Source organism: Sipha flava, unplaced genomic scaffold (assembly GCF_003268045.1).
Source record: "Sipha flava isolate LNK unplaced genomic scaffold, YSA_version1 257_pilon_pilon, whole genome shotgun sequence".
NCBI lineage: Eukaryota > Metazoa > Arthropoda > Insecta > Hemiptera > Aphididae > Sipha > Sipha flava.
The window spans coordinates 862,518-888,666 of NW_020272911.1; the positions used below are offsets into that span (position 1 = coordinate 862,518).

At 26.1% G+C, this 26,149-nt stretch overlaps 1 protein-coding gene across 2 annotated transcripts in view; it reads left to right on the forward strand.

Annotated features, from left to right (window-relative positions):
- Positions 1-3,283: 3,283 nt before the first annotated feature.
- The window catches only part of LOC112684740 (probable G-protein coupled receptor No18), a 172,533-nt gene continuing 149,667 nt past the window's right edge, over positions 3,284-26,149 (forward strand). The window contains exons 1-2 of one of the 2 annotated variants that reach the window (XM_025556388.1): positions 3,284-3,366; positions 14,128-14,201. The gene's annotated coding sequence lies outside the window, so the exon portion shown is untranslated. Of the gene's footprint in view, positions 3,367-9,387; positions 10,424-14,127; positions 14,202-26,149 lie in introns of those variants that run through there. The other variant, XM_025556387.1, reaches the window with a different exon arrangement.

Consider the following 26,149-nt stretch of genomic DNA (forward strand, 5'->3'; position numbering starts at 1 on the left):
TATCAATATCAAATAATTTGTCTTCAAGTAATTTAATTTTAAAGAGTAGACCATACATTTTTTTTTCATAATCATCTTTATCGAAAAACAATTTCCATTTTGATTGTTAATTTCAATATTTCTATTAATTTCTTGTTTTCCAATTGTTACATTTTTTTTAATGATTAAGTTTTATTCATATATTTCCAAAATCCTAATCTGATTATCCTTGATTTTGTTTAAATTTAAAATCGAAAAAAAATTTTAAGGTACCCCATAGATGTAATAAAAATTTAAGGTACTACGGCAAAGTCAATTAGTCAAGAAAAAATAAATATAATATTAATACAATTTATGCTAATTCATTAATAGGCAAAACAACATAGTTTTTAAACTGATTATATCACATTAAACGGTTTTCTGGAACAATAGATAGGCTTGATCATTCGATGACACGATCCAGTCAACAAAGTCCTTCAGAATGGCTTCATTTTTGGATAGAGATGTAAATAAACTTGAGAAACTTGATACCATTAAAAATGGGGTCACAAATATTAAGTTAGTAGACATAGCCAAATCGAACGAGAAAAGGTTTGATATGACGCTTAAACTACGTCACCCTCGGAGGTTAAGTCTTAGGAAAGTGGTGAGGATATTAAAGGGCAATATTAAAACGTATGTAAAGTTGTATTGTTATAATTTTAAAATACAACTGTGTTAGTCGTTTTTTATTATTTATTAATTGATTTATTAATATATTTATTTATTTTTTTCAATTTATACATAATATATTATTTAATTGTTTTTACAAACATATTAGTGTGTGATTGGAAGTGGTTTCTTGATAAAAAGGTTGGCCTACAATTTTTTTCTATACGGTAGAATATATATTGTATTAGTACGAATATTAAAAATATGTTGAATACTAAAGATCGTATCAAATTAAAATTGTTTTGAAAAAATTACTAAATTTTTTTATTTCAAATAATTTTTTTTTTTTTTGTAAGAAATTAAGATTATAGAGTTCGATGTGATTCCATATTTTACCACATCCTTAAACGTCAATTATGATTTATTTGATATATTATGTCAATACCATATTAAACGATAGTTAAAGGTAAGAATGATGTGAATTATGGGCTTGATTTATCATTTTATACGAATAATTTTGAGACGAAAAGAGTTTATTATTCGAAAGTGTTATATAATATTATACTGTTTTACGCAGGTACTTCTATCAATCAATGTGAAATATTGTTTTTAAGGCGATATCTACTCGTAAGAATTACGTAAGAATCACATCAGCTTGACGGATTCAAGGTGGTACGGGTTTTGCACAGCTAACAGCGAAAAATCATCGATAATTTTTTCTAATCATTCTTACGTATATATCTATATATAGCTAACAATATATAGTTATGGTATACTTTCATGCAAACTATGCAACAAAATAAAACAAAAATTAGTTGCAACAATATCAATTATTTCTTTAGCGTTCAGAAACAACCCCCCAGAGAATAGTGACGACGGTAATCTCAGTCGTTATTCCCCTGGGGGGTTTATCGGTGATTTCGGAGTGCGTGTAGGCGAATGTGTACGTGATTCGTGCTGGCGTAGGAACGAGTACGGGGTAGTAGCAGAAAAACTACACTGCCATAGCGTGTGTGGGTGGAGACGGGGTGAGGATGATAGAGTTGAGGTGCGGATCAACACCTGTTGTTCCACTGAAGCTCATGTCGCGTGTGTAAACTTTGGGGTGCGATGGCGCTGTAGGAAGGGAGATGCAAATACAAACACAGTGCATAAATAAATAACGGCAGGAATACGAGTAATGTAAATAACGATACGAAGGTGGTGTTATTGCAGTGTGTGATGTAAGTGACTGCGAAAAGAAACAAATGTTATGAGAAAGAGAGAACACGAAGAAGGGAAAAATCGTTGTGACGTGATTATAACAATGTTAACTATGTCCGTTGTGAACACGACGGTGGCGTACATACGGGAATATTGAGTGTTTAAACCTCCACCGTGGTATTTTTTTACTATTTAGATAACAGATTTATAAAAATTATGGTTAATATAATAACATGTAATGAACGCATTGACTTTTTTAGACCGAGTGAAATGATGAATTAGTTCTAGTATTTGTTTAGCTTAGCTCCCCCAAATATTTGGCTAGCCCCCAAATATTTATTTACCCTCCACATAACATGTACAGGTATAAATTAAAAAGTAAAGGTCATTTACAAAAGTAATATAAAAAAAAACACCTACCAAAAAAAAAAAAACCCAAGTTGCGCCTATGTGCACATCATTCGCCGACAAGTAAAGTTATACTTATAATTTAGTACAATGAGTTTTCTAGAATATAAAAACTGCAGAAATTATTCCGAACACATTTGCAACAGTTTAACGAGCTTTGACCAACCTATGGTGGAAAACTCTTTAAAATTATCCACTATTATTATTTCTACTGCAAGGAACCAACAGATTTTCCAGTAATGGTAATATATAAAGCGCGGATTTGTATGTATTTGCATATTTATTCTGGTTGATCATATGATATGTTAAGTGAGCACAAAATTTGTTTCATAACATCATTTAAAAAATGAAACTTTTTAGGGCATATTTTTGCATATTTTGACATTTTTTTATTTTAAGGGCTTATTTTACAATTTTAATAGCATATTTCGATGTTTTTTGTTTTTTTAGATATTTTTGAAATATATAGTATTTTAAGAAAAAAGTATTATATTTTTATAGTTTCGATTAATATCAAAATAAATTAATAGGTAGGTATACTTGAAGGTATAAACGGTTTTCCCAAATATAACCTAAGATCAATAATTGGAGAAATAAAATACGTATATTAAGATAAGAAAATATCGATTATGACCATAATTGACCATTGATATTTCACTATTTCAGTCGCGTTAAAATATTTACAGCAGTGCCTTTGTGTGTGCTCGTGTCGTAATTCGCGTTTTTATTGTTTTATTTTTTTCAAAATGCCGAAAGATAAATCTTCTTTATCAAGTCGTCTTCGTAATTATGTGCGTGAATTCGGGGATTTGCGAATTTTTTCAACCGATGGTCAAATCATGCTGTGCAAATTATATGAATTAAAAGTTTCTCGTGATAAACGGTATTCAATTACACAACATAATAAAACGAAAAAAATTTAAAATCTGTGAATTTACAACAGAATAAACAACGCGATTTTTAAAGGTTATTCACTAATACACTAATACTACAACACTGAATAAAGATTCATTTTCTGCAGATTTATGCAAATCACTGGTTTCAGAAATTATATTACTAATATATTATGAACTACAATAGCATACGGAACAGACTTGATTCTGTAAGGCAAAGGTCTTGTTGCAGGTGAATATATTGTTTCGTTTTTGAATTTATTTGAAAAGGTACATTTACGATAAACACATCCACCTAATATTCTACCTTGCCATCCAATATTTGCATTAGTAATATTATAGTTAATATCACATGAGATTATTAGAACGGTACTAAATGTTTTTAATATAATCACCACCACTATAAATGGGAGATTGTATGACCATTGTTTTGTGTCCCAGTCGTAAGAGTATTTCTTACAAAATCATAAAGAGAGCCAAAATAAAATGCAATAGGATGAAAATAATATATATTATGCTTCAGTAGTAACAAAACTCCGAAAAATGAACGAAATAACTTGTCAGTAAACATATTGCCACGAAAAATATATTTTAATGATTAGAGCTATAAAACAAAACAATTATTACAACAGTTGATAACCACATACATCTCGAAATATAACATTAAATTATGTATAAAAACCACATTCATTGCCATTTCAATTTCCAAAATTCAGTTATTCATACTACTATATATTTCCAACGTCATATTAATATTTAATAGTTAGTCTTAAATTTATTTAAATCTCAATCTAATTCTGCAATACGGAGTCATTCACCAAAAGTATCTCCACCACATATTAACTCAACAGAGGTATCTATACTATATATATTTACTTATACTATGAAAGGTTGAGCCTAAATTTAAAATATAAATACTCATAAAAAAAATGATTTTTTGACAGTATATATTCATATATTTGCTAAAATAAAATTAACTACTTTTACTTAAGAAAAAGAAAGTTTTATTTTTAATGCTTCACATACTTCAATTAAAATTCAACAACTAACTTGAGGTGATATTTTGAATAAGTACCTTAAACTTGTATAACTATCTCCATTTACCAAAACCTTAACGTTACAGCTAAACGTTCCCGTGCAGGCATCAATTTTCCTAAGTGACTTGTTTAATTATAAATGGTCCAATTAAATTAAGTAAATACCTAAAATATGCTGAAGTTATTCGACAAAAGTTTTCAAATTTACCAGAATACTCGTATGATAATTAGTTTATTAATTTATTACTACTTTATTTACAAAATGTACATAAAATCAATTATGATATTAAATAAATATTCTTAATACATACATATATTTCTCTATTTTTAAATAACATATTAAGCCATCTTTTTCATGTTTTTGATTTTTTCTTTTGATTTAGTTTTGAAGTCAATATAATATAAATTGCACTGGAAATCGATAATTTATCTTCATTTTTTCTATCCATTTTTGTTTTAAAAATAAGAAGATACGAACTGCTTTTTGTTCAAAATTATTATATACATATATATAAGTTAAATTTAATAAAATAGTAATAAAATACTTTGAAATACTATAAAATAAAAAATGTAAAACACGTGAAACGTGAAAAACGTAAAAAACGTGAAAGAAACTTCAAATGATTCCATAATAATTATAGAGACTATATCTGTATATCCACTATAGCAGGGGTGGACAACTGGAGGCCTGCGGGCCGCATTCGGCCCTCAAGTCTTTTTTATCTGGCCCGTTCTATATTTTCAAATTACATCATACATTTTTAAAGTGTATCGTCTATACTTTATCTTATCGATATAATAATTGTTATCTGGTATTAAACATTGTTAAATGTTTAAATGTCATAAATATGTATACGTAGAGATGTTAAAATACGGTATTTTATTTATTTTTTGTATGATACCGTATTATACCATATAGAACCTTGCATTATCTTAAATTATAAGGAATTTAACAAAGGTCATCACCCCATTGTTAATTATGAAATATAAATTATTTTAAAATGGACTAATTGAAGAAAATGGCTAAAAAGTTAGAAAAAATTAAAAAAACACATAATGATAATAAGAAGAAGAATTATTCACCACATTCACCAAATTAATATTTAGTTATGCTACCGATTTGTAATTATGATATAGGTAACATACGTATGTATGTTATACATAGAAATGCACATTTTTTAAATAGAAATAAAGAGAAAACTATAGTTAATACTTTTATAGTTATATAATATCTCATTGTACCTATATATTTACAATATTTGAATATTATAACAGTACAATAAATTGATTTTAGTCATTTTTAACACTTGAATTCTAAATTAACACTATTACAATAATATTGTATATTTTTAATTTTTATAATAATACTGTAATTTTGGAGATCCATTCTATAAGTACAACTAAAAAATTAATAATTGAGTTACTAAACGTAACCAAAAATAAAGCTTTCATTTGTTTTTATACTGTCTGTATAAAATAATTTTATACCATGTGTATAATACCTTGCATAATATAATTTTATACTATTGTATAGTACAAACTCGTATCACTATGTATACGTATAACTTTCAAACTAACCTAGCTTGAAAAAAATACCGATTGCGATACAGTTTCAATTGCAACTGTTGTTGACGTAGTCCTGTTTCTTGCTCTGCTTTCTCGTTTGCGTTGTGCTTCTTTTGCTAAAAATGCAGCTCTATTTGCTGGTTGCGATGTATATCTGCATTTATTTTCACCTTTTTTTTCGTGCTCTGCTTTTTCGTTTGCATTGAGATTCTTTTGCTAAGAATTCTGCTTTATCTTTTGATTGCAATGGTAGACTCTTATCAGTAGACTCGTCATTAACAACATGCACTTGCGATACAGTTTCAATTGCAACTGTTGTTGACGTAGTCCTTTTTCTTGCTCTGATTTCTCGTTTGCGTTGAGTTTCTTTTGCTAATAATTCTGCTTTATCTTTTGGTTGCAATGTAGCTAACTGTTGAGATTTGTATTCCCTTTTATATTCAGCTCCGTAATGTTTAGTATTTTGTTCCGATGGTTCTTCTTATCTCCTTTTGGAATGCATTTGTCTGTAATTAGTGTATTAAAATAAATTAATTGAAGTTTAGGTTAGATTAGGTTAGGTTAGATTAGGTTTTAGATATCTTTGTAATCTTATATTTAAGTTGTTTTTGCTCAAAATACATTTATTAAATGCTATTTTAGCGTAGCGATGACTGCCGTTAGCAAAGCATCACTGTACGATGTAAACGTTATTTCCTAAGTTAACCTAACTTTAGTTGTTTAAATCGTATTAGAAAAAATTTTGAAAAATTTTATATTACGATTGTAAAATCTTCGTTTTTTTTTTTTTAAAAAAAAAAAGTGCAAAAAATTTTGCGCATCCTAATGGAGTCGAATTCTGGGTACCGAATCAAAGAGAATGTGTTGTTACCATTGCGCCTTCGTTGTTCACCCCTGTAAAACAGCATTATAGGTATTTATGGGTTATCATATAATGTAGAGAGGTACTTGATACCGTCATGTCCATGTATTAATTTATTCATCCGCATTAAAATTATTCTATACTCATTCAAATTAACTAACCTTTGATCTTGTGCACTTGTTGATTGCGCATCAGATGTAGTAGCACATATTGGCGGCATTTTGCTTGAACCTTGCAGTGGCGAAGCTGTTCTTCGCTGTTCACACTCTCTATCAGTATCACTATTACTCATTTTGCCGCGATACAAACTTCAGAAGGAGCATGCAATCACGTATAAATAAAGTTCTCACTTTAAAAGTTTCTTACATAAAATACAATTTAAAGCGGTGTCCAGCGATACGTAATTATCCACGTCGTATATTTTATATTATATTATATGCGATATTATGCGCCGGCTGCCTGCGTGCGCACAGATGCTGAAGAGAGGAGAGTCGTAGCTGTTATGCGCGTGCCCCGCACCATGCCCCGTCTTCGGACGGACGTGGACGTTCAACGAAATAGGTCCCCAACTAAACGCGCAATAAAGTTCTCACTTTAAAAATTGGCCCTCTCGTAACTTTCAATTGCCCATCCCTGCACTATAGTATCATTGACAACAATTTAATTGTAAGTTTAAAGTTAAAATAATATGTTTATAATTAATAAGTAATGCTATTCGTTTATTGTATAGATATTTGTAAGGATGTACAATTAGTGGAGGGTATGTACAGGGCCGGCTTTAGTTTTTTCAGCGCTCAGTGCAAGAATTATTTTGGCAATCGTTCATCTTATACGACTTAAACATATAACTTAAACAGGCAGAATTTTGGGAGCTGGAGGGGCCTCATTATACATATTATAACCTAAGCCTCATTCAGAATCAAAAATGCTCAAAATCATTTTTCAGTCGTGCATATTTGCCACATATTTGTAAATCATTCATAGAACAAACATAATAATACTTGTAATAATAAAATGATAGTTTATAAAACTGTAATTGTATCTACAAGCGCAGTCAATCCTTGTTGATAGAATAATATATTATTCTAATTTTAATAATTATCATTATTTATAAATAATGGTAATTATTATAATAATAAAATTTATATTGAATCACATTGTGAATTTTTTTTTTATCTATAGTAGATAATTTGTGTTTTAATTAATGATTGATTAAATTGTTCCAATTTTGACGCCTCTCACGCGCCCTTCTGATTTTGGCGACCTGTACTGTCGCACGCGTTGGTCGTATATAAAGCTGGCCATCGGTAGATACCCCCAAAAACTATAAAAAAAAATCCACTTTTGAAATGGTTAGTACGAATAATATGCACATCATGAACATGTTAAAGTGTGTATAAAATGTAGTATTTGTCAATTATTATAGAATCATAGAAATATTAATTTTTCTTAGAAGGAGGTATATAAACAGACGTTTGAAATTGACCTAAAAACTTTGTTTAAAATGTAATCCTCTACCCCCATAAGAAAATGTTAATGTAGAAAATGTACGCCACTAGTTAATTGGTTAGTCGATTAATGAAAAAATTAACAATTTTTGCCCGACTGATATGAATTAAATTAAATTACTCACATCATATAATACTTACTCTATTTAATTTATTTTTATTGAAATCCATACAGTATATACATATTTGATGTGAAAATTATAAATAACATAAATTAAATATACAATTGAAAAATTTGAAAAAAAAAAGTAGAAACACAATAATAATAAGATAGTAATAAACGTTATGTGCAATGTTTGTTTTCAAATTCTGCAATTCAATTATTTAGAAATCGTTCAAAGAAACAATCTCATGTAAGAAATTTATCTCAGTTGTTTTGATCAATTAAGTATTTGTATTCAGTGTTCTGTATAGTTGTAAAGTGCTCACGTATGTCAACAAATGTTCCGTTATCTGTTAAAGTTTCGAAGTACAGATACTATTACAAGCACGATGATCCAAGGTTCCACAATATTTTAACATACTTTTTATACTTATACCATCAAATATTACCTAGAAACGCTTCACACTGTAGAATTTCAATAAAAATGAAATTTCAGTATCTCTACTTAACGAAATGGCGATCACATTACTTGCAAATAAATCAAAGGTAGAAGCAATATCGTTAAATGTCCTTTGTATGGAGGCAAACATAGCTAACTTTAAAGGATGTCCATCATTTAAAACTCTCAGTAAATATAAATCCGGTATTCATCGCATTCAGCGGAATCAAAAACTTTATATCCTTTAAATATAAACTTGAATCTTAAGTCCAATATCTGAAAACAACAACAATAATATTTTCGCAATTGAAACATTGTTATGATAACAGATTTCACATAAATCATTGATCTACTTATAACTTCACTTACTATCGTTATAAATAAAATTAACTTTCTATAAACACACCGGTGATATTTCCGTATGATAAAACATCCCACGTCACTAAATGATTGTATAATTTTTACTATATGCAGTATCGTCACTTTTTTTTAAAACATGAAAGGTTATTATATATTACTAATGTATCTATATTTATATTCTATAAATACATTTATATAGTACTGTATTATAGACTTATCAATTTAAATTCATACTATTTTAACCATAGAATAATATGAAAGAACATTATTATTATTATTTACTGAAAAATTACTCTTTCAACAAAAGGTGACGCATTTTAACAGTTATTGATATTAGGTTCTAAAATAACCTTATCGATTTCCATTTGGAAAATAGCAACGATGCATAACGAATTATGATAACATTTTTTCTCTCTCAACATTTTGTGGTTACAACCTATATTGATGCAGAATATATTAATGTATATTAGATGTTTAGATAAGTATTTACGGGGCCGACCAGTAAGGGGGTGTTTACCCCCTCCTCCCCGTAAACACGCTACTGATGATCGCCGTTTTCCGTTCCAAACGTATCGTTTCAAAATGTTGATTTTACCTGTATGCTCACGTTCGGTTCGCCGGCGTGATGGGACAGTTCAGACATCGGATCGTACATCAAATTATCACGGGAATACCGTTTCTCGCACCTTACGCTTTACGACTCGGATGCAGTCTTCTACGATCCGTGACTAAAATAAAAAAACATTCGCAATAATCGACTTGCCGTGTGCATCGGATCGAAATTCGCCGCGGACCAACATGGCAGTGAACGGGCCCGAGAGGTTTCGCCCCGGATTTTTTGTTTTTCTCGCTTGGAACGTGCTCGGTAACCGCGTGCGGGCAGAAGTCGGTGACGGACGATAACGGCACTGCTTGCGACGGCGGTACCGCGAAGGGTGACGAAAATCACCCGTCTCGTCCGCACCCCGACCGCGTCGAAGAGGGTGCACCGCTGCGGCGAGAGTTCGCACACGGACGCCCCGAGCCGCCGTCGAGACCGCCGAGTGGCGTTATCGCGCGAACGGCCGCTGTGTGGCGCGTCCGCCGGCCGCGCAGTTCGGTCGCACACCGCCCGGCAGTCACTCGCGTGGCCTCGCATCCCCCGTGACGACGACCGCCGTCCGCCCCGGCACGGGCACGTCGCCTCGCGAAACGTGAAATATTCCAAATCATCGTTTCAATTTTTTTCGGCCACCGACAACGTTTTTTCGTTCGTCGGTCATCGGTGACTGGTAACTTCGGGCCCGAACCCGTCGTCCCGCGAACACAAGTGTCCACACATATCGTTCCGATTTTTCCACCGGATCCGTGTTGAACGCGCACGATAATCGCCACGTCCACGGATCGCACGTGTGTCGAAAACACCCAACATTTGGTAAATCGACGTTTTTTTCCTTTTATTTTAGACTACGTTTCGGATCGATGTCGTGTAGATCGTTCGAAACGTTTGCGTACACTTGATTACGTCCCTGATTTGTTACCAGAAACTTATCGAAACGTTTCGTATTGTATTACGCGAAATAGAAATATTCATTGTTGAACGCAGCATCTGAAAATATTTCCTAGGGATTTATATGCTCCAACAGTTTTTCAGTTGTTCCGTTATTACACTACAGTTAAAGAAATAACCTATGTTTTATAAAAATGTTATAGTTAAAAATACAGTAGATATTTTTAGTAATTAAAGCGACAAACGAAAATTACTTTTTAATCCAAAATATTAGGTATACGTCTTGTTGAACATTTACACGTTATTGTGATGTACACATATTATTAAATTTAATAAATCCGAATTTTTATTAATTATTTTGCATTGGAGTCCGATTCGTAAACTCAACAATCAGCGGAAATGAATGAAAACATTTTAATGATATCAATTATAAACTGTGATATTTATTTCAGTTTTATTTTTTTTGCAAATGTTTGAAGTTTAGGTTTACATATTATATTTTATGTATGATTTCAAGAGTAGATTTAACAATTCATCGTCTCTATGCCTAATAAAAAATTGTCACCATTGTCCTAAATAAATCACTTCTGTACATCAACATTTCTTTACATAATAATATTTTCTCAATATTATGTTATTATTTATTTAGGTAATGTTGTGTGCAAATTTTTTGATTCAAATGTAATATTTTTTCTTTAATATTATTAACTCAAAATAAATACAAGAAAAAAAAAATATTATAATATTAATCAAACGTATATATAATTTTAATCTTAATTATTCATCGTTAAAAATGTGATCTTGTAATAGCTCATTTAATTTTTTTTCTTTTCTGAGAACCACTAAACTTTTTAAATGTATAATAAAATAGTGTAAAATAAAAATAAATATATATATATATATATGCTATATAATATAATATATAATATAATATATAATATAATATATTATAATATAATATATAATATAATATAATATATAATATAATATAATATAATATAATATAATATAATATAATATATATAATATATGCTCACCAAAAACTAGTAATAACTATCAACACTCTAAATAGTTGGAAACGATAGCGAACGGACAAATAACAACTATCGACTAATTCAGTTTAACATATCAATCCAATTAAACGGATAATGTTGTCATAATGTTATAATAATTATAATAATAATGATAATAACAATAATACGGGATTTCATCACTTTTCATTCTCGTAATTAGTATTTTATTTTTCAGATTTCAAAGACATAAATACGCGGTAAACTTGTATTTATAAACAATGAGATAAGCCATAATAAACCATAAACGTGATCGTTATTGACGATTTCCTGATAAAAAATTAATATAACTTAGCTATAAAAAATCAGAATAACAAAAATAATATCCATATATACCTTTCATAATTTTGAAATTGTAAAATTATTAATAAAAGAAAAAATATAATTTTTTTCCATGTATAGGTAAGAACAAAATAAATATTAAATAAAATTTTTCAACGTACCCAAAATTGTCCGCCCCTTTAAAACGGTTCGCGGTGAATTGTAAATTCTAACGTACCGCCCTATACGGCCGTATAAGTTACAGTGCCTTAAATCCACCCCTGAATATTTTACATATTATTAAATTTATTTAACAGTTATGTAGCCAAAACACTTATTGGATGAAAAGAATTTTTACGATTTCGTGATACCACGAATCAAAAATAAAAAAGTATATGATTAGCCATTGCTAAAAATTGGAATATTATTTTATTAGAATGTTTATGACATTTATCTATTGGTTTTAGAACACTTCAATTTGAATGCTATTGCTGAAAATTATTGAAATTGAAAAATGGTTCCAAGTAGAATTCGTATTATCAAAATAATCAATAATTGTTTTATAAAGCTTAATCTATGTTCAGCTAATAATTCTTATAACTGCTGATTACAGCTGTTAAGTTTTTTCACTATTTAAAATGTTAAATATTAAAAAATATAACATGTTCCAAAAGTTAATTTTTTTGATAGTTAGATAAAAAATAATATTAAAGACAAAATAAAAACCTTATGATTAGATTTACTGGTTTAATAAAATTGAAATAAATTTATGGTTTTATTTACTATCAAATGTTTTAATTAGATAATATTATAAAAATATGATTCAACAGGTGGTAATATTTAAGATATTATAATAAGGTTTATAAAAAATATTAACTATGTTAAAAAAATGATATAAGGGTTTTGTAGATTTGAATAGCAAGTATTTGTAAAGGTTTAATGAAAAAGTTTGTTTCATTTTGATATTTATTCTCTTTTTTTATTTTTATTTGTTTGCTATTAAACTTCCTTTTCTTTTGCCATTGAAACCGTTGAACTGTGTATGTAGGGGTCAATAAAAGTGACCGGCCCATGTAGCTAAGACATTTATTGTAAAACCCAATGACTTTACGGCTTTTCGAATGTTCTTCTCCATTATTGCGTTGAAATAAGAATGGACCATATACCAACAATTCAAGTGTGAACTATTCTTTTAGTTTTCATTTAAAAATGGTATTAGATTTTAAATAGGTATCGCACAGAAATAAATTAAATATAGGTAACATAAAAATCAATTTATTAAGTTCAGAAATATTTAGAGGGTTTTTAACAGTGTAAAAATAAATGATAAGAAATGACAGTGATAAAATTTAACATATAATTATAGTGCAATTTTACAATATATGTGTAGATAGTATCTATATTATAGTAAAAACGTGTTAAATTGATGTACAAGCAAACTGGTGTTAAAATGTAACATTTACCTATCACATAAATATATTATATTGTTCTTATTTTAACAGGAGGTATACATTTATTGTAATATAAGTTAATGAATTACCCAGTTTATTTTATATGGTAATAGTTTAATTTATTTATTTACCATTTAATTAGTTGGTTATAATTTTTTTCATTTTATTTGTAAAAAACAACAATAGGAAGTTGGCTTAGTACATAAATTGCGTTCATGAATTGCTTAACGAAAAATTATAGTTGTAATAAAAATATACACATTTTACATTTGATCAAAAAATGATCGGTTTTTTGAAAATGCCAAGGTTCATAATTTTTGAAAAAAAAAAAACGATAATTTTAATTTCTTATTCTTAATTAAGTTCTCATAATAAATTTGGAAACATAGTTGATTTGATTTAAAAGACAAATTGGTGATCAATGAGAATGACATTTCTTTAATTATATCATTGGTTTATAAGAACATTTTTGATCTTTTGTGAAATTCGAAATCTTATTTAAAAATATTATACATAAAGATTTTATTAAATAAGTAAACCTGGTGAGGTAGGGTATTGAATTCTACTTATTCTATGTATATGCTATTGAAGATTCTAAATTAAAAATGTAATTTTTTTTTTTTTTTTTTTGATAATATGGTGATGATTACTTATTTTTATTGATAAAATGTTTAACTATTAAAAGTTGTACTTGTGATTTAAAGTTCAATAATTATTACAACTTTTCAATTGTATAAATTTAAACAGTTAAACATAAATCATTAAAATCAATGTATTTCTATTTAATTTATAATGAAGTTTCATATTTTAATAAATTAAAATTAAATATGTATTAACATTTTTTCAGGTTCCAACAAAGTTAGCGTATCATCATACAGTACAATAGAAATGTGAAATGTCTACATCATAAACAATCCACAAGTAAAAATTTTATTTTAATCTATCATAATATTATTTAATGTTTTGAAATTATATATTACAAGTAGTTTTAAGTAGTTGTAATTTTAATAATTCGTATTTGTTCCCCCCTCCAACAAAGATAATAGTAAAAATATTGCTCATTTTTATAACTGACAAATATATCGTATTAAACTTGATGCATGCATATTTAAAATGAGATTATATTATTATTTTAAAATAAATTTTATTAGATAAAAATATAAATTAAGGTTTCAATTGATATTATCGTAAATTGTATTAATGATAAATGTATCATTATTTTTATATACACTTTTTTCTATTTAAATTTAATTTATTAATTTAATTCATTTTAAAAAGAACAAAATATTTTTTCCTTCTTTTAATGCTCTTTTTTTAAACTGTAGTATTATTTTTACTATTTGAAAATGTATTTTTGGTTGCAAAATTATGTATTTAAAATACTTTACTAAGTACCAGGATCTGTGTAATAAGATTTATTGGTATAATTTTTTTTTTTTAATAATCCATTGATATATTGTTATTGATGTAAGTTTTGGATATTAGTTTTGGATATGTACGAAGAAAAGTATCACTTATAATGTTTATTTACTCTTGTTATTCTTGTATATTAAATTTATCGAATAATTAAAAACCATTCAGTTATTAATTTATTGAAGGCCAATTAACAATATAACACAAGATGTAAGTAAGTAGGTACAATATTAGGATTATAAAAAAATAAATATAAAATATATAATATTTGACAGCTGAGAAGTCAAAGAAAAAAATTCCAATTGAAACAAACCACTATGATTAAAACAATAAATTGTTTATATTTTAAATCAGCTTTCTAAGAATCGTAGAGTTTAGAAGATGAATTTTTTTTAAACTTTGACGTTGAAAAATTCAACGTCAAAAACATAATAAATTTAAATTTAATTAATGTATTTACGAGTATAATGAATTTACAGCATTTCAATTAATTAAATGTAATAAATGTTCTTTTCAGAAAATATTTTTAGTTTACATTTGGATTACTACAAAATCTCTTGGCACTATGTATACTTTTCTCAACTTTTACAATTCGTTTAATATAATATCTTGAATTTGTATTGAACCTTGAATTTCAGACCACGTCGATAACATAAAAATATTAATATTTTTCTGAAAAATATAACTAGTTTTTAATAATTCAAGTTTTCTCTACTATGAAACCACTTAATATAATATTACACTGATGCATTCTATATAGTAAACATTATTTTTGTATTCTAAGATACCGAATGAATATTATAATGTTTTCATTACTTCGAGATTTATGTACCTATGTTTTATAAAGTATTATTTGTACTGAAATGTTCACTTGAACTTAATACATTAATTATTTAACAGAATTTATCACTTCCGAAAATACGATTTTAAAAACATGAGCTCATTTATCATAATATATCAGAGGAATTATAAATTTATTTAATCATATGGATTTAAGTGTGGGTATTTATTTTTTCCATTAATGAAGTGTCATTTGTTCAGTTGTATTAAAATGTTATGTTATTTGAGTAAATTATATATTATGAATCTAAGAATTTAATATTGACATGAATATAACCTAAAATTACTTATTAGTTATTAAATATTATTAAAATAAAATTATTTTCGGTTATTTTTATTCTATATATTTTGAAGTTACAAACGTAGAAAAACTCTATATATCCCACGAAAAAGATTGTTTAGCTTAGGCAATTAATAGTATTTATTTAAAAAGTTTGAGCTTTAACACGAAGTCATGTTTAAACTCTTTAATTAATAAATATCATTAACATGTTAGAATAATACCAAGATCTTGTATTGATCGTGCTATTTTTAGCGATGGTTATTGCATTATTAATACAAATATATATATATATTTAATTTTTTTTTATAAATTAGCTAGTCGTGTTTAAATATATTTTAATTTTGAAATGATCATTTATGAAAAATATGATGATTTTTTTTTTATGAAATTACTTAAAAATACTTAAAGATTTAAGGTTTATTCAATGATCAGGTCATATAAATTAAAATACTTCGACATTACAATATTAAAATAAATCATCGTAATTTATCAAAATAATAAGTGATATCACTCTTTAAATGTTGTACTTTTATAAGACTAAAAAAATAATGGACTTAGTATTTTAAGTAATATTTAAAACGACTTGTGGGGTTGTCTTTGTTGTAATTTTTAATTTTTTATACAATGACACAAAAATTGATGAAATTGTTTAACAAAAAATTAATAAAAATTAAATCAGTTGAATAAATCTTACGCTGTTCGAAGTAATTCAACTTGAGGAAATGTAAAAAATATTATCCTTAAAAGTGCCATGCCCATTTTATGGTTTCATATGACATATTATTAACAAATATTTGAATAAAGTTATATTAACCAAAATTATGTCTATATCATGATACAAAAGAAAATATTTCTGCAACATCTTTATATTTTATTTTTGTTTCTTTTGGATAAAAAAAAATAAAAAAAAAAAGTAAAACTGTTTTATAAAATATTTTAAAAGTTTTCTTAGTCCACCTTATAAGAAACGGACGTAGTATAATATTTTTAAGACCAAGTATCAACACTCCATTTATTTCTGAAACAGAAACTGCAGGAATGATTTATATAATATTTTATCAAAATGTGCCTACATAGTCGTGGACTTGATGTTAAATATTTTTAGTTGTATGATTGTAAGTTTAACAATTTTTTTATTTCTTTTTTAATTAGTTGGGTTTGTTAGAAAGTAATTTTCAGCGTTCTTCGAAATGTTTCATTGTATCTAACCGAAAGAAAATTATTTTTAATTTTTCTATAATTAAAAATAAATCAGAATATTAACTCTGTTAAATAAATTTAAGTATATGAAACGATTTATAGTTGTTATCATAAGACTATTAATGATTACCGCAATATTCTTATTCAAATGTATTTATAGTTAAATGCTAGTTCCATAATACGTACAGTCGTTCTCGTTATTCTTTACACGTTTTCTTTAGTTTATTTCATACATAATAACACGAAATAAAAAATATAAGATAATGAATTCAAGCATTTTAAGAATTATTTAATTTAAGTATTGAAAAAATAATTTTAATATTAGTGTACTTATCAAAACAATTTTAAATACTTGCTCAAATATGTATATATATATATATATATACGTATTTATATTTTATTAGGGTATTTGATGAAAAAAATATAATTAATATACTTTTCTGATAAGTGATACTGAAAAGTAATACAATATTTAAATGGGTTATTTATTAATAAATAAAATTAACCTGGAAACTTGAGAAGAAAGAATTTGATACACCGAAAATATTAATAACACGATAAAATTAATAGCGACATTTTACGGTTCTGCAAACAAATAAAATACATTTTTAGTTGTTAAAAGAAAGAAAAAAATCATTAATAGTACGCATTTTAAGATATGAAATAAGTAACAATATCTAATGTAGATCGAAGTCAAGGGACTTTAAAATTGTGTACAATCGTTGCGTTGTAATAACGTCAATACTACTTGTTTACTATATGACAATCTTGTTGTTTACCAACAGACAAAAAATATGTCTACTGGGATGACAATGGTAGTTTTTAGAAAACTGTCCATTACCTTTGTAAGTCCGAACTTTATTAAAAAAATATAATAATACCAAGTATATACTCGTACTATCTTTAATTGAGGCTCGACTATTTTATTTATTTTTTATAAAGACGGGTTTGAAGTAAACTGTTTGTTTTTCCCTAGAATAGTTCTTAAAAATATAACGTAAAATTCGTATCTGTAGGTATAGAACTTTACTTTAAAAAAGTATTTTGGAACACAGTTTTTTATATTATTTTGGGCAAAAAAACGTAAAGAATGAATAACGTAACATTGTTCGGGTTCATATCTACAGAAAATATTTATAAAACATTTAAACAAAAATAAAATGATCTTTCAGTGCCTACAGAAATATACAAGTCTTCATGAAAAGTAAGTGACCTTCTGATCCTTATGTAATCACGAAATGTTTAAAAAAAAAAAACCATTCAATCATTGAATACATGAAATGGAAAGCTATCACAGAAATATTAGGAGGTTTTGTAAATTTTAAATTTCATACTCAATGAATAAAAATATTATTTTGAAATAACAAACTTTTATTAAATTAAATTATAAATTTAGAAATTTAGAAATATAACAAAAAATAATGTTTATTCAAAATAAAGTCTCGAATGTTTATTTCCCTAAATAAATTAAGAAATTACCTACATACTATATTAATTTAATATTTTTGTACCCTGTAATATGTGTACATTATTTATGGTGTATATCCGGGTAGAAGTAATGTTAAAGCAATATCCACTAGGTTCCAATTTAAACCTGGAAATAAATAAAGTATCTATATATATAAATTTGTGTAACCCCCACAAAAAAAAAATCCTGGGTACGCCACTGATAACAGCGTTATGATTTTAATTTCATTTTACTGTTTTTTATAAAGCAAGTTGTATTATATGTGCAGTAAATTATTTTTATTTGGTTATTTATTCACATTTGTTTACAATAATAAAAAAAAAAAAAATTCCCTTAGTAAAAATTTTTATGTACCTTTCCACTCACAAACTTATAGTTTTAATGATTCTTTAGTCATATGATAAGAGAGAATGCAACAGTGTTGCTTTTGATTTTAATTTTGATTAAGAATTTAAACTTCGTTTTTTATATCTTGATTTTTGATAAATAACTGACATGTACTATTTAATATTTAATTTTAATATTTAAAAATTACTGTTCTAAATAGTCCATAATTAATATTCTTGATATTCTATATTTATTGTTAATATTTGTCTTGTGTTTTATAACATTATATACACTTTTTGTCCTAATAGATGTTAGTTAATAAATAAAAAAAAATTGTGTTTAACCACAAATATTAGAACTAACGACTTTTAACTATATTTGTACGTATTTTATATTGGATACGGTTAGATATTAGGATAATACAAGTTTCTTCTCAAAATATTTTAATTTTAATGAAAATAATAAAAATGAAATGTATTATACCTAACTAATATAAAACGACGTATTGTAAATTAATTAATTAATTTATTAATTCTACCCTGGTTTAACTAAAAAAATGTACTTGAAAAACTCTCATTTTTCAAAATATTGTATTTGATTAAAATTGGTAGAATGCTTTTAAAACACTCGATAGAAAAGCTCATATAATTTGAATAGGATTTAATTTTATTTATGTATCCTTGAAAATAAATATATTATGCTTAAAAAAGGATATTATGTCAAAAAGTATATTGTTTCCTTAAATAGAATTATTTTTTATTGTTTCTATGGATAATATGAATATTCAATTGTAACACAAACATATAGTGGAAAATTAATGTAATAGAAAATTTAAAGGTAACAAAATATTATATAATGCATGAAAAAATGTACTCGTATTTCTTAAAATATCTTCAAAAAACCATGACAATTTTTAAACATGAGTTATTTAAATAGTATTAATTTAATTGCATATAGATTGATTAGGTTTAATGTATTATTGTATCTTGTCCAAAAGCTAACAAATAAATTGTTTGCTTAAACTAATAATACATTTATTGCAAAATACAGCATTGACGTACTTATAAAAAACTTATATCTAAAAAAAAAAACAATTTACATTTTTACTATAAAATTGTTGAACAATTATACTTTGAAAAATAACTTCCATGAAATAAATGCCTTGAAAAAAGTAAATACATACATAAATTACTTTTATTATCTATATATATGAAATTATTATAAATTGAGTAGGTAGCTAAATGCAGTCATTATTCAGAATAATTTATTGATAAAATTAAATATTTATTTTCCGTGTTATTTTTACTTAGAGACTCATCCTTACAATTGAGGTAGATATAATTCTTAGTTTTTTTAACGAACATTTTAGAATAAATTTACTTATTGTAAAAGTGCTGAACATCATTTTTACACAAAGCTTCTGGATATTAATAGTACTTTAAATTATAGAGAAATATGAAATAATGTGTTTAATTTGAACGCAACTGGCTACGATACACTGTGAATAAATATTTATCATGGAAAGCTTATAAATTTCGGATGAAATATATTTAAAATAAAAAAATTATCTTTTAAGATTACAAAAAAAATATGTGTAATTCCTTAAGTTTTAAGATTTAATAGGATTAAAATATTACTTGTTTAGTTTGGACTTATTGTAGAAGAGAGCAATAACAGCATAAGATATATGATTGAAACAATTTGATTGTACCTGGCGTTTATCCTTTGTTTGCTTCACTGATTCACAGACTGGATACTATATATAGGTATTGGTTGTAAAAAGGATGAGGTATAACTCGAAATAGCTGCGGGTCACCACAGAATAGATTAAAGCTGAATGGAAACTTTTGGCCACCCAAATTTTAGTCCGCTTTCTTTAAAGGGCTTTATAGGTTTCCTATATATATATAAAAAAAAAAAATGATTATATTGTTTTGGTATTATTTAAATACACTGTTTATATATCGGTTAAAGATTTTTGTCATCAAACTATGATTATAGAAATTAAGACTTACTTGAGAGAATCATATTTACATATGTGTATTGTTGTATCGTAAAAAAGTGATTAGAGTAAATACTTTTATTAGGATTGTGTTAATTTCGCTCGTCATCAAAAACATTTAGCCCCATATTTTATCTTATATTTTTTCTTCTTATTATTATTATTATTATTAATATTTGTATGTATGTAAATACCATTTATTTTATTTTATATAATACATTCAAAACTAATAATTATATAACTAATAGTCATGTAATTTATTTATTTATTTTCATTATTTTGAAAGATCTCAACATCTGGCTCGATAGCTCATTAGCTTATAGACTAATATTTACATTATTTATTCATAATTATGTATTTTGTTTATATTATTTTCAACATTTGGAAGTTATTTTTTTTTTACGCTTATAAACTGAAATCGATAGAAAAATATAATTTTTTTGAATTATTTTTTATAATATAAGGTATAATATTCCTTCTATCTTATAATAAAGAAATATGTATGTATCTTAAATATTTTTATATACAATCTGAATATTATGGAGATTGTACATCCAAAAATATAATTAATTAATATTTACTGTTGCATAAACCGTAGTCAATAAAAAAAAAAAAAAGATTCCTTTTAAGTATATTTTTTTCTAAAAAAAAATCTCGATTTTTAAATATTGTACAAAATAATTAAAGAAATTAAGATAATTTATTTAGTTGTTACAGTGGTTTTAATTAGTTAAATTATATGTTCTAAACATAATAATAGCAATAAAATAATAATAGAATAGAAATAATAATAGCAACTATAATAATAATAATATATATATAATAATAATAATAATAATATATATAATAATAGAATAATAGCAACTGTAATTGGCACATTTATTTTCAACGACATTAATTTTGGTTTTTTAGAAGAACTTTTTATTTTCAAATTATTTGAACGAACAAGTTAGAAGTCAGTAATTTTTTAAATATGATATTTTTGGCTTATTTTGAAAAGTAAAATCCTATTCGTTAAAGATTAATGGTATGGTATAGTATATAATGCAATTGATAAATGTTATATGTGTACCAGTGTATTTATTGTAATAAAATATTTCATATTAAACTTAAGGTTTTCGCTGATGATGGTATGGTTTGGTTTCCATTCTGTTTTAATATATTTTGTAGGGTCACCAAGAGTGTTAAAGTAGTATTGGAACTTATCTCGATTAATTAATTTAGATAAATTATCTAAACAATTTTTTCGTAATATTTTATCTTATATTGATAAATATTTGCATGTTATCTAAATAATATCTTATATAAAAAATTCATCAGTATACAAAAGAAGAACATGCGAATTTTGTACTACTGTCAATTTATTTTATTGATACTTAATTCATGAAATTTTAATTCATTAAAAATAAATTAATTAATTAACAAATAGTTTGTACATAGAAATAAATAATTAAATTAATTACTACACCTGATGATTAATTTATAATATAAAAACTGATCGTATTTTACAAATACAATAATACTCCAGGCTAAGCATTTATTTATTTATTTATTTTTATATGTAAAGAGTTTTTTTATTTATAGTATGTGTATTACACATGATATAACTAGAAATGCCAACCTAAATTTAATTTGAACTTATAGTTCCTTTTTGTGTGTGTGTGTGTTTCCCAGTGGCGGTGGGCCAGGGATGGGCTATGGCTCTTACCTTGGACATAATAATATAGTAATTTTTCATAAGCAGAATTATTTTAAAGTAGTTTTGTAATCATTTTAAATTTCAAAATGTAATAATTAGCTTATAATTTTTATTTTTTCCTAAAATCTCAATTTTTGTGGCTCTGTCTTTTAATCGTTGGCCTACTTTTGGCCCTACCTAAAAAAAAATCTTAACGCTGCCATTAGTGTTCTCTTGTTCAATATATGCTTTCACGGCGTATACGTCAACTAATACGACGTCCGTGTAGCTTGCACACACGGTGCCTGTGAATAGTGTAGGGACTTATCTAGATAAATTTATATATATATATAATTTTTATCTGGTATTAAACATTGTTAAATATCTAAATGTCATAAATATGTATACGTAGAGATGTTAAAATACGGTATTTTATTTATTTTTTGTATGATACCGTATTATACCATATAGACCCTTGTATTATCTTAAATTATAAGGAATTTAACAAAAGTCATCACCCCATTGTTAATTATGAAATATAAATTATTTTAAAATGGACTAATTGAAAAAAATGGCTAAAAAGTTAGAAGATCCATTCTTTAAGTACAATTAAAAAATTAATAGTTGAGTTACTAAACATAACTAAAAATAACGCTTTCATTTTTTTTTTTATACTGTCTGTATTAAATAATTTTCTACCATGTGTATAATACCTTGTATAATACAGTTTTATACCACTGTATAGTATAAACTCGCATCACTATGTATACGTATAACTTTCAAACTAACCTAGCTGTTTGTACGGAACTATCTCACTATATCAGTTTCTTCGTATCACATCTGTCGTGTGTGTTGAATTTATTATTTCGATGTACATAAATGCTAATTAAAATTCATATTTTGAATGATATTTTTTTTCTATGCTTTGGCCCGCTGGATTTTAATTTTCTAAAAATTGGCTCTCTATTAACTTTCAGTTGCCCATCCCTGACTTACAGAATAATGAAAATCATCAAATGAATGTTATATGGAAAAAAATATTGTTAACTTAAAATAATCTTTTGTTTATTCTGTATTCATCCTGATACATACAGAGCAATTTTCATTTTTTTTTTTTGGTTTAACATTTTAGTGATTAACTATCATTAAGTATTGTACATTATATATAAATACTGCTTAATGGTATACTTCATTACTATAATAAATATTAAATACCTAAGTACCTATTAATAATAATGATTATAATTGAGTCTTCATAGATATTAGAATATGAAATATTAACCAAAAAATAACATTTCTTGAAAATATCTTTTTTTTTATCTAGATAAAAATGAAATTATCTTTTATCAATATCTAGATATTTTAATTTTTTTATCTATTATCTTTATCCAGATTAATTTTGCGTTATCTATTCCTAATACTGCCTGTGAAATACTGTATTGGGCAATGTAGATGCGTATTTCGTATAGGTATATTATCAAGTTTAAAACACAACATTACTCTTCTATTATTTCTGTTGTAAAATGTTTTTAAAAGCTTTGTAAAATTTTTAGAAAACAAACAGTTTTTCCTTGAACTAAGAGCGTAAATTTATAACATTTAATAAATAACGTAAGCAGAGTACGCATTATTGCGTAGACCTCATGGGACACTCTTGATACTTTCGGACAAGTTTGATACCCAAAAATTGGATCACAGAATAAAAACCAATCGTTGTCGTAAACCATAAACATTATTGAAGTCACTTCAGATTTAAAACAACGAGTGCCAATTATATTATTCAATGTGTCCGGTTCATTGTTGTCTATTTTTTGCGAGAAAAATAATCAATTACAGTTATTTTAAAACGAGGTAGTCGTAGTATTTACTCTAATCCTCGTTTAAAATTGGTAGTTTGTTGTAAAATTTATTATTGTTTTCGAATTATTATTATATTATTTGTCATAAAGACCGACTACAAATTTAAAGAATAATTCCACCTTTTCAAATACTTATTACCATTGTAGTGACGTAAACACACCGCGAATCGTCCAAGTTGTTTACAATATTGTCAGTGGATAAGGGGAAATCACATGTTCTAGAATATTCGATGATTATCTCGTTAAGGTAATTTCTAAAATGTTCTCGACAATCGACGCTGATATATATATATATATATACCGGCTGGTCAGACGCTCAATTAGTCAGTCCGCGAGTACATTCGCAACACATGGTGAATTACACTCCGCGACATTCTCCGCGATGTATTCGGCAATTCCTCCGTAATTGTAACGCGTATCTATATTTGTTTTTCGCATTAATGTACATACATATTTATATAATATAGTGTTTATTTTAATTAAATTAAATTGTGAGTGATTTTGATTACCTAAATCCTACATCATTATATATTGACTGGGGAGCCGATTCAGTTCGACTAGGTACCTTTTGTCTTATATCGCGAGATTCAGCTTTTGTCTTTAATTTTGTAAACAATTTATCCGTCGAAATTTTATAATTTAATTTTAAAAAGCTTTTATTATTATTACTTCATTAAGGTCTATTAAGAATCGGGAAAAGTCGTTTTAGATTTTATTATTAATGACATGCATTTTTTTTTACATTTTGTAAATTCTTGTGACTACCAATTTGTTTCTGTTTTTAATTGAGAAAGTCAATTAATTCCTATTGTTTTCCTTATATTATAAATGTAATTTTCATTTGAGTGTATCTTAAAATTAATATCATACGATTATTTTTAAGTACCAAGTAAATTTAAGAAAATAAGAGGTTAGCTTTAGAGTTTAATTTTCGTATTTTTTCTACGAGCTAGTTAAAAAAATAAATAAATAAAAATGCTTGATATTTTTACTAACTGTAGTAAGTTATTGATATTTCATATAAATTTAGTTCCAAATAGATAAATATTTTTATTAGACACATGTGAATCACTTTTGTAAAACAAATGTGTAACTTTGTACGCACCAATCAGAGTGTTTTGGTAAGCGTGTGAAAGAACTATATTGGTCTCAACTAAGGAATAGACTCAATGACATTGTTGATCTATCCTTGTCTTTCAAGTCCAGTTCATTAAAGTTAACAAGTGGGGAGGGGGTAAGTAGGTAATTGAAATACGTTTTTTCTTTGTCTTGTCAAGTTTATATTAATAATATGCTTGATATAAAATATAAAAACCATGTGTAAGTCTCGTTTTTTGGTTTGTGCTTTTGTATATGAATATACTTGCATTATTTTCCACGCTCGACATTTTATTGCTAACTCAATGATAAATTTCACTGGACATAGTTTAACAATTCATTGTTACCTTGAAATGTAAACTAATATTATAATTTTATTACATCTACTATAATAAATTTAAGCTTTAACTACAAAAGTTATAATTTGTGTTCGTGCATGCGTAGAAAAGATGCAAATACGAATAAATACAAAATTATTCGAAATAGTTATCATTTAATTATGTCTACGGTATAATTTTAAATACCAGTTAACATTATTTTTAATAAATTAATCAATGTTATTGACATAAAAATGCATATTATTTACTACTTTTTAAAATAATATGATATACTATAAACCCCCACTAGGCCTCTTCACTCTGTATAATTTGTTATTTTATTTTTAATTTTTATTTTTATTTATCTGTTTATTTTCATAAATT